We start from the raw sequence: 16,041 nt of genomic DNA, 5'->3' as shown, positions 1-16,041 counted from the left end.
ATGCTGTGAAAGTGCTGTACTCAGTATGCCAGCAAATTTGGAAAACTTAGCAGTGGCCACAGGACTGGAAAAGGTCAGTTTTCATTCCAATCCCAAAGAAGGGCAGTGCCAAAGAATGTTCAAACTACTGCACAACTGCACTCCTTTCACACACTAGCAAAGTAACGCTCAAAATTCTCCAAGCCAGGCTTCAACAGAATAAGAACTAAGGACTTCCAGATGTACAAGCTGGATCTAGAAAAGGCAGAGGAACCAAAGATCAAATTGCCAACATCCGCTGGATCATAGAAAAAGCAAGAGAATTCCGGGAAAACATCTACTTCTGCTTCATTGACTACACTAAAGACTCTGACTGTGTGTTCTGCTTCATTGACTACACTAAAGACTTTGACTGTGTGGATCACAACAAACTGTGGAAAATTCTTAAAGAGATGGGAATAGACCATCTTACCTGCCTCCTGAGAAACCTGTATGCATGTCAAGAAGCAACAGTTAGAACTGGAGATGGAACAACAGACTGGTTCAAAATTTTGAAAGTACAACAAAGCTGTATATTGTTACCCTGTTTATTTAAACTTATATGCAGAGTATATCAGGCAAAATGGATGAAGCACAGCTGGAATCAATGTTGCTGGGAGAAATATCAATAACCTCAGATATGCAGATGACACCACACTTATGGCAGAAAGCAAAGAGGAACTAAAGAGCCTCTTGATGAAGGTGAAAAAGGAGAGTGAAAAGCTGGCTTAAAACCCAACATTCAGAAAATGAAGATCATAACATCTGGTCCCATCACTTCACGGCAAAAAGATGGAGAAACAATGGAGATAGTGAGAGACTATTTTCTTGGGCTCAAAAATCACTGCAGATAGTGACTGTGGCCATGAAATTAAAAGAAGATGCTTGCTCCTTAGAAGAGAAGCTATGACAAACTTAGACAGCATATTAAAAAGCAGAGATATTACTTTGCGGACAAAGGTCTGTACAGTCAAAGCTATGGTTTTTCCAGTAGTCATGCACGGATGTGAGAGTTGAACCATAATGAAAGTTGAACACTGAAGAACTGATGCTTTCAAACTATTGCCGGGGGCCAGCGTGAGGAACTCCGCCCGTGGCAAAGGTCATGAGGAAGGAGGCTTGGCATATGCAAAGGCGTGATCAAGCCTCAGGAAACCCCCTGTTCCCGAGGACCTACCCCAAAACCAGAGTCTGTTTTATGCTCTCACCTACACCTCTGACTTTACGGGGGGCTCTCCCCCATAACCATTTCTCTCGGAGAAGGAGTTAACGTGCAGCTCCAAGTCAATAAAAATTCTTGGGCGTGACAAGAGTATTTCAGCTTACGAACTCCTCTGAAGGTTATCTAGCCCGCCTGTATAGGTTCGTCCGGCCACAAGTGATTGTTTACAGCCTCCCAACCTGAGAGGCACAAGATGTTTTAGACTTACTAAAGGCAAATTCTTTTGGGGAGTTAGAAATTATTAGTATAGTGGGTTGGTTAGGAATTATATTGGTGAAGGGTTTTTCATTTGTTGTGTCGATAATTGCTGCTAATTCCCTGCTCTGGGTGGGACAAGGATGTCTCAGGTCAAACCTCTCTGCTGACAGACTAGCTTGTGTGACAGGATTATCCGTACTCCTGCCACTAGGCACATGATTGTTTACTACCTCTCAACCATAAACAGCACAGAGAGTTTTGGAGTATTTTGAGAGTCTTAATTAGCATAGGGCTTTTTCTTCTTGTTGAGTCGATGATTGCCGCCAGGCCTCCATATCCTTAGGCACCTGGGAATATATTAATCAATGTATTTGGAATATAGAAAAGGAAATATAGTAGTTTTTAAGGTTAGCAATACTAGACTTTTTGAGTTAATGGGTTTTCTCTTTTGTAACAGATCACTGTACTTTGTTATAAATCACTGTGTCCTTGCTATGTAAAAATGTAACTTTATCACTATCTTAAGACTAAATAGATCTTAAGGAGCATTGGTGAAAGGATTTTCATTTGTTGGGCTGATGTTTGCTGCTAAATCTCCATGTTCCCTGCCCTTATAATGAATATAACTAACATATAGGAGAAATAAGTATTAACCTTTAAGCATATAGGAGAAATAAGTATTAACCTTTAAGATTAATCATGTTAACCTTGGGTTAAATAAATTCCTTTCTTGATTGTAACTCACTACACCCTCACCCTATAGGAATGTAACTTTATTTGGAGGGTGGTGCCTGGTTTTAGGAAAAACACCCTTGGAAGAAATAAGTTTTTTGGTTATCAGAAAGAAAGGATCATAAAATCCCTAAGATCTTTTTATGTGAAGTACCTAATTTTGATAAAGGTCAGGACTGCTGACCCCCGCGTGACTCTGTATTCATCCCTATATGTAACAAAAGGTATATAAGCAAACCCAAAAATAAAGAAATCGGATCAGTTTCCGGAAAGACTGATTCCCCCATGTCGTTTCTTTCTTGCTCCCTGTTTTTCTGGCTGAATTCCCATCTGGAGCATGGATGCTATTCCATGTAGACCAAGTTATTCAGCCTCTTTTTCTCCACTAATCTTCCTACTACACTATCCGTTTCTAATCTCTCTATATATCTGTGATTAAATATGTATTTTTCCAAGGACGCCAACTCCGTCCCCACCTTCGAATCATCCTGGATCCACCGGGGCTGGACCCTGGCAAACTATGGTGCTGGAGAAGACTCTTGAGAGTCCCTTGGACAGCAAGGAGATCAACTCAATCAATCCTAAAGAAATCAACCCTGAATATTAATTGGAAGGACTGATGTTGAAGCTGAAGCTCCAATACTTTGGCCACCTGATGCGAAGAGCTGACTCATTGGAAAACACCCTGACGTTGGGAAAGATTGAGGGCAGGAGGAGAAGGGGATGACAGAGGACGGAGATGGTTGGATGGCATCACCGACTCGATGGACATGAGTCTGAGCAAGCTCAGGGAGCTAGTGAAGGCCAGGGAAGCCTGGTGTGCTGGAGTCCTTGGGATCAAGAAGAGTCGGACACGACTGAGCGACTGAACGATAAGAAATAAAGAACAATAAATGTCTAACAGTAGGGAATGGGTTTAATCAACTATGTGCCAGCCATACCTCTGAGTGTTATTATGTAACCTTTAAAAATAAAGTAGATATAAAAAAATGACACCCCCAAATTTCATGCCACGCACACACATACAAGCCACTAAATAAAATGTGCAAAATGAATTATGTTAGTTTAAAAAGAAAATGAACATACACGGTATACATGTAAATGCAGTGAAAATGACGAGCAGATTATACCCGCATGGTTAACAATCGACTCTCCAATAGGGAGAAGAGCTGAGGGATGCGTCAGTTAGGAGGCTTTTGGTTACAACTATCAAGAAAATCCAACTTGACCTCCTTTAAGAGGTTAGGAAGGTCCCAAATCAGAGCTTCCTCTTAGGTAATTCAGAAGGTCAAGGGGCCCTCTGGAGGCCCCATTCTTCACCTTCACATTCTTTGGCAGGTCAGCTGGGACCTGGCCCAGCCCGTTCTGTTGGCTGACAGCTGCCCCACTTACAGGCATTGTGTCCAGAAGAAAAAAAAAAGTGGCTGGTTCCTCCTACATCTCTTTTTCAGAGTCAGGAAAGCCACCCACTAAGCTACCCTCATGTTTGATTGATCAGGAGGGCCACCTGCTCACAGTAAGCCAATCACTGGTGAGACTGCAGGCCCACCAGCAGTTGCTCAGCCAATCAGGACTTACCCCTGAGACAGGTGGGGGCGAGTGGACCCCTGAGCTAAATCAAGTTTCTACCAGGCAGAAAAAAATTCTGGACAATAAAGAAGGAAGAGTGTAAAAGAACTGATGCTTTGGACCTGTGGTGCTGGAGAAGGGACTCTTAAGAGTCCCTTGAAAAGCAAGGAGATCAAACCAGTCAGTCTTAAAGGAAATCAACCCTCAATACTCATTGGAAGGACTGATGAAGCTCCAATACTTTGGCCACCTGATGCAAACAGCTGACTTACTGGAAAAGACCCTGATGCTGGGAAAGACTGAAGGCAGAAGGAGAAGAGGGTGACAGAGGGTGAGATGGCTGGATGGCATCACTGACTCCATGGACAGGAACTTGGGCAAACTACAGGAGATGGTGAGGGACAAGGAAGCCCCACGTGCTGCAGTCTATGAGGTCAAGAAGAGTCGGACACAACTTGGTGACTGAACAACATTAGTAGGGCCAGAGGGTGAAGGGGATCTTTTACTAGAAGTGGTTCTGGATTGTGTGAAATTTTTATAAGATTATACTATTTTTTTAATTTCATTTAAAAAAACATTTTAAAGCATAGAAAAAAAGACTGAAGGGTAATACACCTTGAGATTGTGGGTAATCTCCATTTTCTTCAATCTTCTCTATACTTGCCAAAAAGTAAGTATACATTTAAAACAGAATAATAATAACATTTACAGTGTTCTCCAGTTCTCAATATTATGACTCTCACAGGGTACAGAGATTCCTCCTGAGATTGCCCAGTGCGGGTTTTGGTTTAGAAGAGGCTGGAAGGATCACTCAGCTAGGTTCAGTCACCTGCTTTCCTTTACGGGGGCTTGTGTCCTCAGGAAGCCAGGAAGGTTTTCAGTGACCTGGGACATAATCCTCCACGGTTTCAGCAAAGCATCAACGCCCACAGAGTTGGAACCCTGGGTCCTGCCTCTACTCTGGTTTTCATTTTAAGTATTCCCTGACACTTCCCCCGTTATCATACCGCCTTCATGGCCTTGGGTTCAATCACTAGTCCTTCCCTCATATACATCACAGGGTCACAAGCCCATTACCGTTCTCTTGCACTTGGTTTTCAAGGTTTATTTTGGCGGAGCACGGAGTGGGAATGGGAGCAGAGAAGTGTCCTTTGTAAATGATAAGCAGAACTCACAAACATCCACATGAGCGCAATAGTGGTGGAGGTATTTTGAGGGCCACCCAGTCTGCACACTAAGTCACTTCAGTTGCGTCTGACTCTTTGCAACCCCACGGACTGAAGCCCTCCGGGCTCCTCTGTCCATGGGATTCTCCAGGCTCTACGAATACTGGAATGGGTTGCCATTTCCTCCTCCAGGGGACCTTCCTGACCCAGGGATCAAACCTGCGCCTCTTACATCTTTTGTACTGGCAGGCAGGTTCTTTACCATTCATGCCAACTGGGAAATCCAGATGAGTTCCCCTAAAGTCGGGGTGAAGGAAACTTCTACCTTGGAACATCTGCCTTCCCCAGAAGTCAGGAGGAAGTAATCACCTCAGAGCATGAAGTATAACGTGCCGGGTGGTGAATTCCTACTAACCCCGCACTGCCTTCAGGGAGCTCCCAGTAAACTGAAGAGGGCCAACAGATGGCTCTGGCCCTTGAAAGGGCCCAGCAAGGGACACACCAACGCCCTTCCCTCCGAAACATACTGTTACGGCGTGCCTGGTTACCACCACCACCAGCTGGTCTTGATCAACAGAACCTACAGGGTGAGTACCAGGAACAGCCTCAGGTAAATACATTGCTAGAAGGGTACCAGCAGGGCTCACCAGAAGCCAGGGTCCTGCAGAAGAGTGGAGAAGTGGGTGCTCCTCATCACCCCATTTTGCATCCATTACCTTGCATGGCTGCCTGCGCTCCAGCCCCAGGCCAGGTTCTCTCCCGCCAGCCCTGGGTTTGCTGATTAACCAAATGGAATCTCTAATTGGTGAACTACGTGCAAAAATATTTTTAGGAACCTCTTCTTCCTCCATGCCTAGCAAGCCTCTCCTCTCCCATCAGCAGCAATAAAAGCAACCCCGAAACCCACTCCAGTATCCTTGCCTGGAGAACCCCATGGACGGAGGATCTGGCAGGCTACAGACCAGGGGGTCACCGAGAGTCAGGCGTGAGTGAGTGACTAACAGACACTTTTCTGTTCTGTCTGATGTGTCTCCTCCACTGGAGACACATTCTACCTACCTTGATGAGGTCAGTGTTATTCCCACTATTCTTCTAACCAGGACACTGAGGCTCAGGAAGGTTAAAGAAAAAGCTGCCCCAAGTCACACAGTAGCTGAGCAGGAAGGCTATCCCAGATGTGATTTCAGTTTCTGCACTTTATTTCCTGGTGAGTTACAGAGCTTCTCATTCAAAGAAAACTAGAGGCCAAGGGTGGCCAGCGTGGGAGTCCTACCAGAAAAAAACCTCTTTCCTGGGCCCCTCTCAGGCCACCACCACACTGAAGAGGAGTGTCCCGGAGCCTCAGTTCAGTCTAGAAAGACTCTCTCTTCCTCATTGCGTCAGTTCCTCAAGGGCAGGGAGGACCCATGTTCTTTCTTTTTCTATCACCTGGTCCTCCTATGCAGTGGATGCTACACAGGCTGAATTGGGTTGAGAACATTCCAGAACCTTCTAGAGTGTCATAGTCTCAGGAGCACGTGAGCGCTTTTAAGAAATGCAGGCTTTCAGGGTCCAACCTAGAGCTTCTGAGTCAGCACCTGCCCTTCACAAGGGCCCCAGACAATCAATGTTACTCTATACTATCAAGTTTGACATACCATCTTCTGCACCTTCCTCTTTTTTAATACATTTTTGTTTTGCTTTGTTTCACATCAACATAGAAGATTAAACTCTCGTTTCTATTCTGAATCATCTTATGGAAAACCACACATTGTCTTATGACCCACAAAAGTTCAAGTGATCTCTGGGGGAACTTCCCCTAAGAGATTGCTTACAATGCCAAGTGGTCCCCAACCTCAAAGAATTCAGTGAGAAACAGTAGTGCCTTAAAGACTGCATTAAAAACATTCTCCCTTTAAACATATGTTCGCATTTAATAAGTGTTTATTTAGTGCTCTAAGGTGCTATTAATCATCTTCAGATTTAAACTAGAATTACTCAGAGTTAACTACCCCATTAGCATTCAGCAATTTCTACCCTTTGGATAACTGTCATCCACAAGTCAGCTTGTTTCCTCCACCTACTTATGATTGAGCATCAGTGATGAACAAGGCCTCCTAGGGATGAGATGCTGGATGGAATATGAATGTGGTCTCCTATCTTTGCTACACATAGAGTAAACATCAGGAACCTGCTAGTCAAACATTTCTGTAAGCAAGTAATATGTATCATTGCCACTACTTAGATGCAAAATTCCATCAGATGCTTCTTTGATGCAGCCAATTAGACCGTGGCCGTAAGAAAGCCAAGAATACGGTGTTACTGGGCTATTTTCAACACCTCACAATCTGACCTCTCTTGGGAAAGAAATGCCTCTCTGCGCCTGAGATCAGCATGGGACAGTCAGTGCTCGGATCACCATGGAAAAGCCAACTTTTCATGGAAAGAATAAAATACATGCTTGTTTTTAAAAAAAAAAAAAAAAGGACTTAGCCCTCTAGAAGCTTAAGTTTCAAAAGCCAGACTTCTGGAAAATGGAGGACCATATAAAGATATAAAGAGCATACGCATGCATTGTTATTTTAATCTGAAAGAAATCACTAATTTTGAATGTGTAACCTAAAAATTAGAAGCAGTACTAACAGCCAGCTATAAAGATTACCAAGAGTTAAGAAAGACTGTTCCAAAAAATAAGATGAATTCAACTTCATCATGACATATAACAGATGATATGTGTCATTTTAAACTATTTTTTATTATTTTGTTTATCATTTTCATTATTACATAGCCAGAAATAGTAAAAAGGGCCCAAACTCTTAACAAGAATCAAATGAGCTTAAAACAATAGTTATTTTCTACAGAAAGATGAATTCTTGAGCCACCATCTGAACACTCACTTCTCTAATCAGGGAATTTTTTTTTTTTCAACATGCTAATTAGTGAAGCCTCACTTGGTTCTTTTCTGGGCATGTCTAACTCTTTGGGAGGTAACGTTTTATTTGTAACATATTTCCTCTAGAATATATTCCCTTCTCTGGCCTCCATGGGAGTCACTGTGGGGAGCAGTGAGAATCAAACTGATTTCACATCTGCTGCAGTGGGACAGATCAGCAAATAAATATATGCATCGATTTCCAAGGAGAAAATGGCTAAAAGCAGCATATTTACAATTCCTCTAAGCCACACTTCGCATCTCTCTGTGAGGCGGAAGACGATTATTGAAAGCCTTTGCTGCCTACACTTTATTTTTAACTAAATCTTTAAGTAGACTGCTGAGAAATGCCAATACTTCTACCGGTCCTGCTTTAGCTGTGCAATGAAACAGATCTTTTGCTTTTGCAAAATAGTGATCCAAGCCTGAATAGCTCCTTTAAACATCATATTTATTGCAGTTATTTTAAAATACCTTTGGGGGTTAATTTTTGGCAAACATCTCCTTTAAGAAATCTTCTGGACAGAAAGCCAGAGTTACAACTTGCCCTTGAATTTTGAACTTGCACCTCCCAAGGAAGAACAATTAAAACTTGCTGTGTTTTTAATGCACCTCAATGAGTTGGTCAGTTCACTGATCAGGGACTGAGTTAGTTTGTATCTCCTAGACAGAGGGATGGACAGAGCTGAACCCTGCCAGGAACTGCCTTAGAACTAATTAACTGCAAAGTCCAAACAGGGAAAACCCTCCTATTAAGGAAAAAAAAATGGTTCCGGTTCTAAATGATCAATTATGACCAGTTGTCTCTGCTAATTAAGTTAATTTAATAACCATTCCGTATTTTGCCATAAAGACATAGGTTAATCAATATAATGAATCAAAGGAGTAGGCATTAAAGACCAAACTCACCGAGTTCTCTCTTTCCAGACCCCTTCTGAACACCTGTTGAACCCAGGGGCTTTCAACTTTGCGAACTAAAGCCTCCTGGATACAACCTTGGAAGCTTTTAGACTTTGGAAGTGCGTGTGTATTTTTAAGGTTTCCATCTTGTTTAATCAACAGAGCTGGTTACTAATTATTTATGAATCACGGGGCTGAAAACAAACTTTCTTACCTTAAGCAGTTAAGGAGTGGCAGATAGAGAAGAGGGGTTGGTTTTTAATTTGGCCTTTTGGTACACGGCCCTACCCCCAGGTTACCCGCCCCGTCCGGATCTCTGGAAAGGTCAAAGGTAAGCCTCCTTCCTCGGCTCGGGGGAGGGAGCACACCTCCCAACAAAACAACGCGCTGGCATCCAACCTGGGGAGCAAGGCGGCGAGCAGGGCCGGGCTACGCGTGTCCAGGGTGCAGGCTCGGCACCCATTACGGCCCGGAATTACGGCCCGGAACCAATTCCGATCTAGGGACCCGCTGAGATCGTGGGCCCGGGACGCGCATGTCACCCTTTCCGGGGGTCCCCGGCGCCCCACGTTCTGGAGAGCGCGCGATGGGGCTCAGGGAAACCTCTGGGCGACCTTCGAGGCTGCTACCCGGGCACGGCCTCCACCCACCTCGACGGTACTCTCTGAGCACCCCGGATCGGGGTGTCTCATCCTCTGCCTCCTATATCAAGACGCACACGGAGACTACCCGCCCGGCCGCCGCCGCGATCCCGCAGGACGCGATGTTCCCGCCGCAGGACCAGGGGCTGGGGGTGGGGACCCAACCGCCTGCGCCCCAGGCCCCCGGCGAAGCGCAGTCCCGGGCCGGGGCGTCCCTCCCCGCTCCGTGCGTCCGCCGCGCCGGCAGGCAGGTGATCAAGTCCCACGAACCTGCGCGCGCGCCCTCCCACCCCGGGGCCCCGCGTCCCGGGGCTCGGCCCTTACCTCGGAGCGGGCCGGGGCGGCCCCGCGGGGCCGGGCGCGGGCTGGGCCCGGGAGACGCGCCTCCCGCCGCCGCTGGGAGCCGAGGCGGCGAGCGGGCGCGGCGAGCTCCTCCCGGGCGGCGGCGGGAGGCGCTGCTCTCGCTGCTGCCGCCGCCGCCGCGGCTGCGGGTCTCAGAGCTACGCCGCCGCGGTGCGTCCCTAGGCTCCTGCGGGAGGCAGGCTGCTCGCGCGGCAAACTCTTCCGCACGCAGAGCCAGCGGGGAGAGGAGAGGAGCCGCCGCCGCCGCCGCCGCCGCCGCCGCCACCACCGCCGCCGCCGCCGCCGCCACCACCGCCGCCGCCGCCGCCGCCGCCGCCTCTTCCTCCTCCCCCGCCCTCCTCCCGCCTCCTCCCGGTCCTCCTCCTCCTTCCCTGCGCTCCCGCGGCCGCCGCCGGCCGGGTCTGTCTTGGCCGCACGCCGGGCCCTGGCTGCGACCCAGCCTGGGACCCGCACCCTGCGCTCCCTACGAGCAGATGGACCCCTGGACCCACCTCCCACTCCCCAGCTTCCCTGAGCGGCGGAGACACCCGCGCCCAAGGCCTCCACCGCAGGGCTGCTGCCGGGGACGCGCGGCATGGTCCGGCCGAGAGTGCGGGGCGGGGACGGGGTGTGCTTAGAGGGGAACTGTCCGAAGGAGAGGCCAGTGGAGGTCCCGTTCAAGTTGTCAGTGGGGGAGGTGAGGAATCGCCCTCCCCTGCGCGCTGCAACCCGGCTGTCCAGTGCGTTGGGGGGGCCAGCGCGCCACCGTGGCCCCCAGCACGCGGTCCTCGTGGGGCAGCCCTGCGCGCAGACCACTGCGCTTTCCCGGAGAGCTGCGGGCGGGGATCAGGGAGACGCCGGCGAGCGCAGAGGACCGCGGCGCCTGCTGGGGAGGAACGATCACTGTTTCTTCCGAGGCGAACGTAGCCGGTCCGGAAAATGGGTCAAGGATGGAAAGGAGCCCCTCCTATAGGGCTTGGGGGCCGCGGCCAGGAGCGCACACCCGGAGCTCCAAGCTGCGGCTCCCTCCCCTCCCTCGCTGCCCTCCTCTCCTTTTGCACCAGTGCAGGAAATGTTCCACTGACCTACATATTTTTCCAAACATACGTGACCTTTTTTTTTTTTTTTTCCCTCTGTGGGAGGAGACAGGCAAGAATCCAAAAAAAAAAAAAAAAGAAGCTGGAGCGGTGCGCGCGAGAAAACAAGGAGGCATTCAGCAAGTCTCCCGCAAACAGCGAGCACAGACACGTGCGCATAAACAGTCCGGGGAGCCCGGAGCTGCTGTTGCAGCCTCTGCGGGGCTCCGAAGCAGAGTCGGGTGGGAAAGAGAGACCACGCGCCCCGCCGGGGCCCGGAACGGTGTCCTGGCTCCCCTAGACTCACAAACCATCCTAGGCGCCAGGGAAGAAACCCCATAGAGGCGATAGGTTTCCCATCCCCGCGAGGTCACCCCGCGGGCATCACAGAGGCATGTTGCCCGGCGCAGCGCTCGGCGCCCAGCTGCCTTTTTCGGATGTCCCCGAGTCCTTTGTACAATCAGAGGGAAGTGCCCCCACCAGTCCTGTCCCATCACACTATCTTCTCAGGCCTCTCAGAACATTAGACGGGCTCCCCACTCGGTTCCAGGGCCCTGGCTTTATTTTCTCCGAGCTCAAGACAAACCCTCTCCAGCGCAGACCCGACCCACAGCGCCTTATTTGGGCATGCAACTCGGCACTGTCAATTAGATCAAAACGTTCACACAGACCTCCCTTTTCCCCCCTGTAAAGTAGGTCATTCTCTTTATTTCCCACTTGCATTATTTTTGTCTAATTCTCCTCCTGAAAAATAATCAGCCCTCAGGAGCTTTGCGCATCCTGAGAAGCTGTTATTCTTAGGCTTGTAGGGCTTTTCAAGAAGGAGGAGGAGGCATTTGGCACGTTGTGGTTTTGAAGTCCCTCCCTTTCCAAAAGGAGAACATTTGAAAACTTTATGTTGCTTTGTTTTTCTACCCCCTCCCTTTCCTTCGGCAAGTAGGTTTCACCCTGCCCTTAGAGTGAGGCTATGACTAATAACTACTAAAGGATAAAGTTCTGTGCTCTTAACCGGATTTAATGCAGAATTTAAAGTCACCTCCCTTCCTTTCTTGCTTTGAAAGAGATTTCAGCTCCCTCCTCCTTCTCCCTTTTGGGAACCAGCTGAACCATCTTTAATTGATCTTTTAGAAAACAAATGGTCTACAGAAATAATACAGCAGGTGCAACTGCCCCACAGTGCAGCAGGTATTTTTGCTAGGGTCTGTTTTCACCTGTTGCCTGCTAGGATCTCCCATTAAATGCGTGGCTCCTGCCTTCTGATCATGGAGATGTTGTATATGTATTGTTCTTACCCCAGATGCCATCCTGTCTCCTAGTGTTAATTCCACCTGTCAGAGCATAAAGGGGAGTGGATCTGCAGCAGAGAACCCAGTCAGGACCCGAGCAGAGTCGAAGAGGGACGTTTACCTCCTGTTCATTCTCTGCACTTGGCAGTTCAGTTCCTTTAGCTGGCATTTGTTGAAGGCTTGTCATGAATCAGGCTGGGCCTGTCCTGTGAGCAATGGAGGGAAACTTGACAGCTGTTTCTGTCTGTACAAGAAGGGTTTACAATGTGGAGGCAGGGACAAAGAGGAGGCCAATAGGGTGAGTGCCACAAGACCTAGTGACGTGCGTTCAAGAGAGGGAATAAGGATGGGCTTCCTGGAGGAAGTGACATTGCTGTTAGGATTTTTCATCAACCAGATAACAAAGTCACATTGGCTCATAATCTGTGCATTATTCAAAATGTACAACCTGGAGCAAAAGAAACTATTTGCAAAACCGCGTTGTCAATTTGGGGAAATTCTCAAGTCTCAGATGGTTCGTCCTTTAAAAGGATGTGGATTTATTAAATGAATGAATGTTGCAGTGGTATATCTAGGGACCCCAGCTATTTTTCAAAAAAAATGATCATTTGTGGGTGGGAGGGAGAGGAAATGATTCATTCTAGTTGGTTATATCAATCTTTAAAGGTAGCAGAGAAACTATCTGAAGTTTTTGCAGTCTAATCAGATATTCTTTTCTCTCATAGAAGTTGTGGCATATCCTGATTAAAAATATTTAGCTGATTAAATTTTCAAAATATATACAGTAGAAGTATCTGTATATGGTGCCACACACAGGTGAGAACATGTGGATGATTACAAGGGTCATAGTACTAGCTCAAATCTGGGACCGATGTTAGACATGTAAGCAGGTGTACGTGTGTGCTCAGTCATGTCTGACTCTTTGCGACCCCATGGAGCCTGCCAGCCTGCAGGGGATCTTCCCAACCCAGGGCTTGAACCTAAGTCTCCTGTGTCTCCTACACTGGCAGGGGGGTTCTTTACCAGAAGCACCACCTCCTAGACATGTAAAGCCAGTAAATTAAACTCACACTTCAGCAGAAACACACCAAATACAGTGTTCCATGCTAGATGATATCATCACATTTTTTGGGACTAATTGTAAGACAGAGGGGCCATAAAAAAAATTTTTTTTAATGAATGCCCAGAAGCCATTTTATGGATTTTCATCTCTGAGTAGTAGTTTTCACTTAAACTTTAAAAACAGAAAACACAATTCTGTGCATCACTGAGTAGAATAATATGCTAGGGAAGAAGACTATTGCAACTGAGGCAGAAGGGGAAGTTGGGTCAGAATGAGGATGAAGAAGAGACCTCAAAGCGCATAACTGGAAATCAAATACTCAAAGGCCAGGGCTGATGAGCACCCCAAGAAGAAGGATTCAAGAATGTCCACCTGCATTTGAAATGCCAAGGATAGAGTGTGAATGCCTTGTTTCTGCAGAAGCTTCATAGCAAGAGCAAAGTGCTGGGTGGGATACAGTCACTGCAGTAGGCTCGACCTGAGGATGCTCCCAGGAAAGAATCCAGGCCTTGTGCAACTTGCCTGGGAGAGTGAGGACTGGACTTGGCATTGCGGCCTGTTAGATCATGTGGTTGGCAAACCAAAGAACTAAGTAAGATTTCCTTACAAAGCCGGCATGGAGGGCCCAAGGAGAAATCTGGGCTGGCGGAGTCTGGAGGTGACAAAGCCTCAAAGCCTCAGCTAATCCCTGCTAGTTGACTGCAGTGCTTCCAAGGACCGCAGGAGGAAATGGTATGTGTGAGTGCGTGCAAACACCACACACACACACATCCTCCGGAAAAAGAGGTGGGAAGACTGCTGATAATATGGGCACTTGAAAATAATCTTTCCTTATAGTTAAGCACTACAAGAAGTCCCTTCACACACATAGTCTCAAAGTTTGGTTTTGCATGTGTGCCAAGTTGCTTCAGTCGTGTCTGACTCTTTGTGGCCCTATGGACGGTAGCCTGCTAGACTCCTCTGTCCATGGGAGTCTCCAGGCAAGAATACTGGAGTGGGTTGCCATGCCCTCCTCCTGGGGATCTTCCCACCCAGGGTGAAACCCAAATTTCTTCTGTCTCCTGCATTGGCAGGCGGCACTTAGAGTTTACATCAGGGTGGAATATTGGTGTTATACTTTGGTGGCTTTAGATAAATGTATAATGACCGGCCTTTGCCATTATAGCATCAAACAGAGTATTTTCACTGCCCTGAAAATCCTGTTTTCCACCTGCTCTTCCCTCCATCTTCACTAAACCCTGGCAATCACTGATCTTTTTACTGCCTCCATAACTTTGCCTTTTAAAGAATGTCATATAATTGGAATCACACAGTACCTAGCTTTTCATATTGGCTTCTTCTTAAAATGAACTTAAGTTTTCTCCATCAACACAGAATAATATTATGTTGTCTGGATAAGAAGTTTTTTAAACTGGTAGTTTAGGGACTTTCCTGGCAGTCCAGTGGTTAAGACTTTGCCTTCCAATGCAGGAGGTGTGGGCTTGATCCCCGGTCAGGGCCAACAAAACACCAAAAAACCAAGAAACAGAAGCCATATTGCCATATTGTAATGAATTCAATAAGAGACTTGAAAAAAATAAGCTGACATTTTAGTAAACAGTGCTTTCCATAATAATGGGTAACATTTGTCTAACATATGCCAGGTGTTTATGTGACCTCATTTCAGAAGGCCCTATAAAAAAGTGATTTAGGATTTCCTAGTGACAGAGAAGAAACCTGACTTCCGCTCAAGGTACCTTCAGGGTGTTGGCAGATACGAGGCAGAGCAGGGTTTGATCCTTGCTCCCATGGTCCTTCCTCCCACCAGACCTAGCTCTCGGCTGTATGAGATGCGAACACAAGCATATTTGTGGCATCATTCGCTCCCTGTGAGATCTTGCTGGATAACGAACTGGTACCAAAGCAGGCATGCACTGTTCAGTGGATGCACACTTCTTAACTCGGTTTTCCCTTGTTCTTCTCTCAATACATCAGCTATTAATGTATCTTTACTCCAGTCTTGAATCAGCTCTCTTCCAAGCACTTGAAATAGAAATCTAGGATGAAGGCTTGGGGTTGGCAAAAGAGCGACACTTGGTCCTGATAAGCCGCAGAAAGAAAGAAACTCACTGGGCTGATATGTAGTGTTATTGGCATATTGGCATCTCACCACGGGCAGGCACTGTTTGGACTTTGGTGACAGCCTGGATGGGAGTAGCCTTTGGTCAGCATATGTGGTCTTCAAACCAGCTCTAGGTTATACAGGTTGGGAATGAAAGCAGATTCGTCCTGTGAAAGTGAGTTTGAGTGACAGCAAGCTTCCCTCACTTGGCCCATGATAGGGGGACCAGGGTGGGCCAGCCCAAGGTGGAGGCCTTGCTTAACCGTTACATATGATCATCCTTCTGGTTACGTCAGCGGCTGGGGAAGTAGCCTTTCTCATTGGAACTAGATTTTGTTGTTGTTGTTGCTGGGGGGAGATGCTCAGCTCAGATTTGCTCCCAGGAAGTTTTTAAACAACCCAGGTGGTGCAAGTGGTAAAGACTCCACCTGCCAATGCAGGAGACCTGGGTTGGGAAGATCCCCTCGAGGAGAAAAATGACAACCCATTCCAATCTTCTTGCCTGAAACACTTCAGGGACAAGAGGAGCCTGGCGGGCTACAGTCCATGGGGTTGCAGAGAGTTGGGCACGACTGAGCACCACACACAGTGCTACGCAGTACACATCTTTCTCAATCTGTACAAGGTGGTAGCCTGTGCAAGACGGGGAAAGGAACAGTGGCTTCAAAGCACGCAGAGGAGGGAATGGAGGGAAAGTCTTTTGTGTACAGGGTGTCAGGAGCTAGAGGGAGGAAGGCCTGGGGGTGCAAATGTGGGTGGGCTGGAAATGAGCCAGAAGGAATGGGGGTGTTTCTCAGCTCCTGCAACTTGCCGAGT

General features: G+C 47.6%; 1 protein-coding gene across 1 annotated transcript in view; it reads right to left on the bottom strand.

Moving 5' to 3' along the window:
- NPAS2 (neuronal PAS domain protein 2) overlaps positions 1 to 9,701 on the bottom strand; it is a 204,741-nt gene extending 195,040 nt beyond the window's left edge. Inside the window, exon 1 of the mRNA XM_018054924.1 lies at positions 9,682 to 9,701. The gene's annotated coding sequence lies outside the window, so the exon portion shown is untranslated. The remainder of the gene's footprint in view (positions 1 to 9,681) is intronic.

The sequence above is a fragment of the Capra hircus genome, chromosome 11 (assembly GCF_001704415.2).
Source record: "Capra hircus breed San Clemente chromosome 11, ASM170441v1, whole genome shotgun sequence".
Classification (NCBI taxonomy): Eukaryota; Metazoa; Chordata; class Mammalia; order Artiodactyla; family Bovidae; genus Capra; species Capra hircus.
The sequence above is the reverse complement of the archived record's forward strand: the minus strand, read 5'-3'. Positions and strand labels throughout refer to the sequence as shown.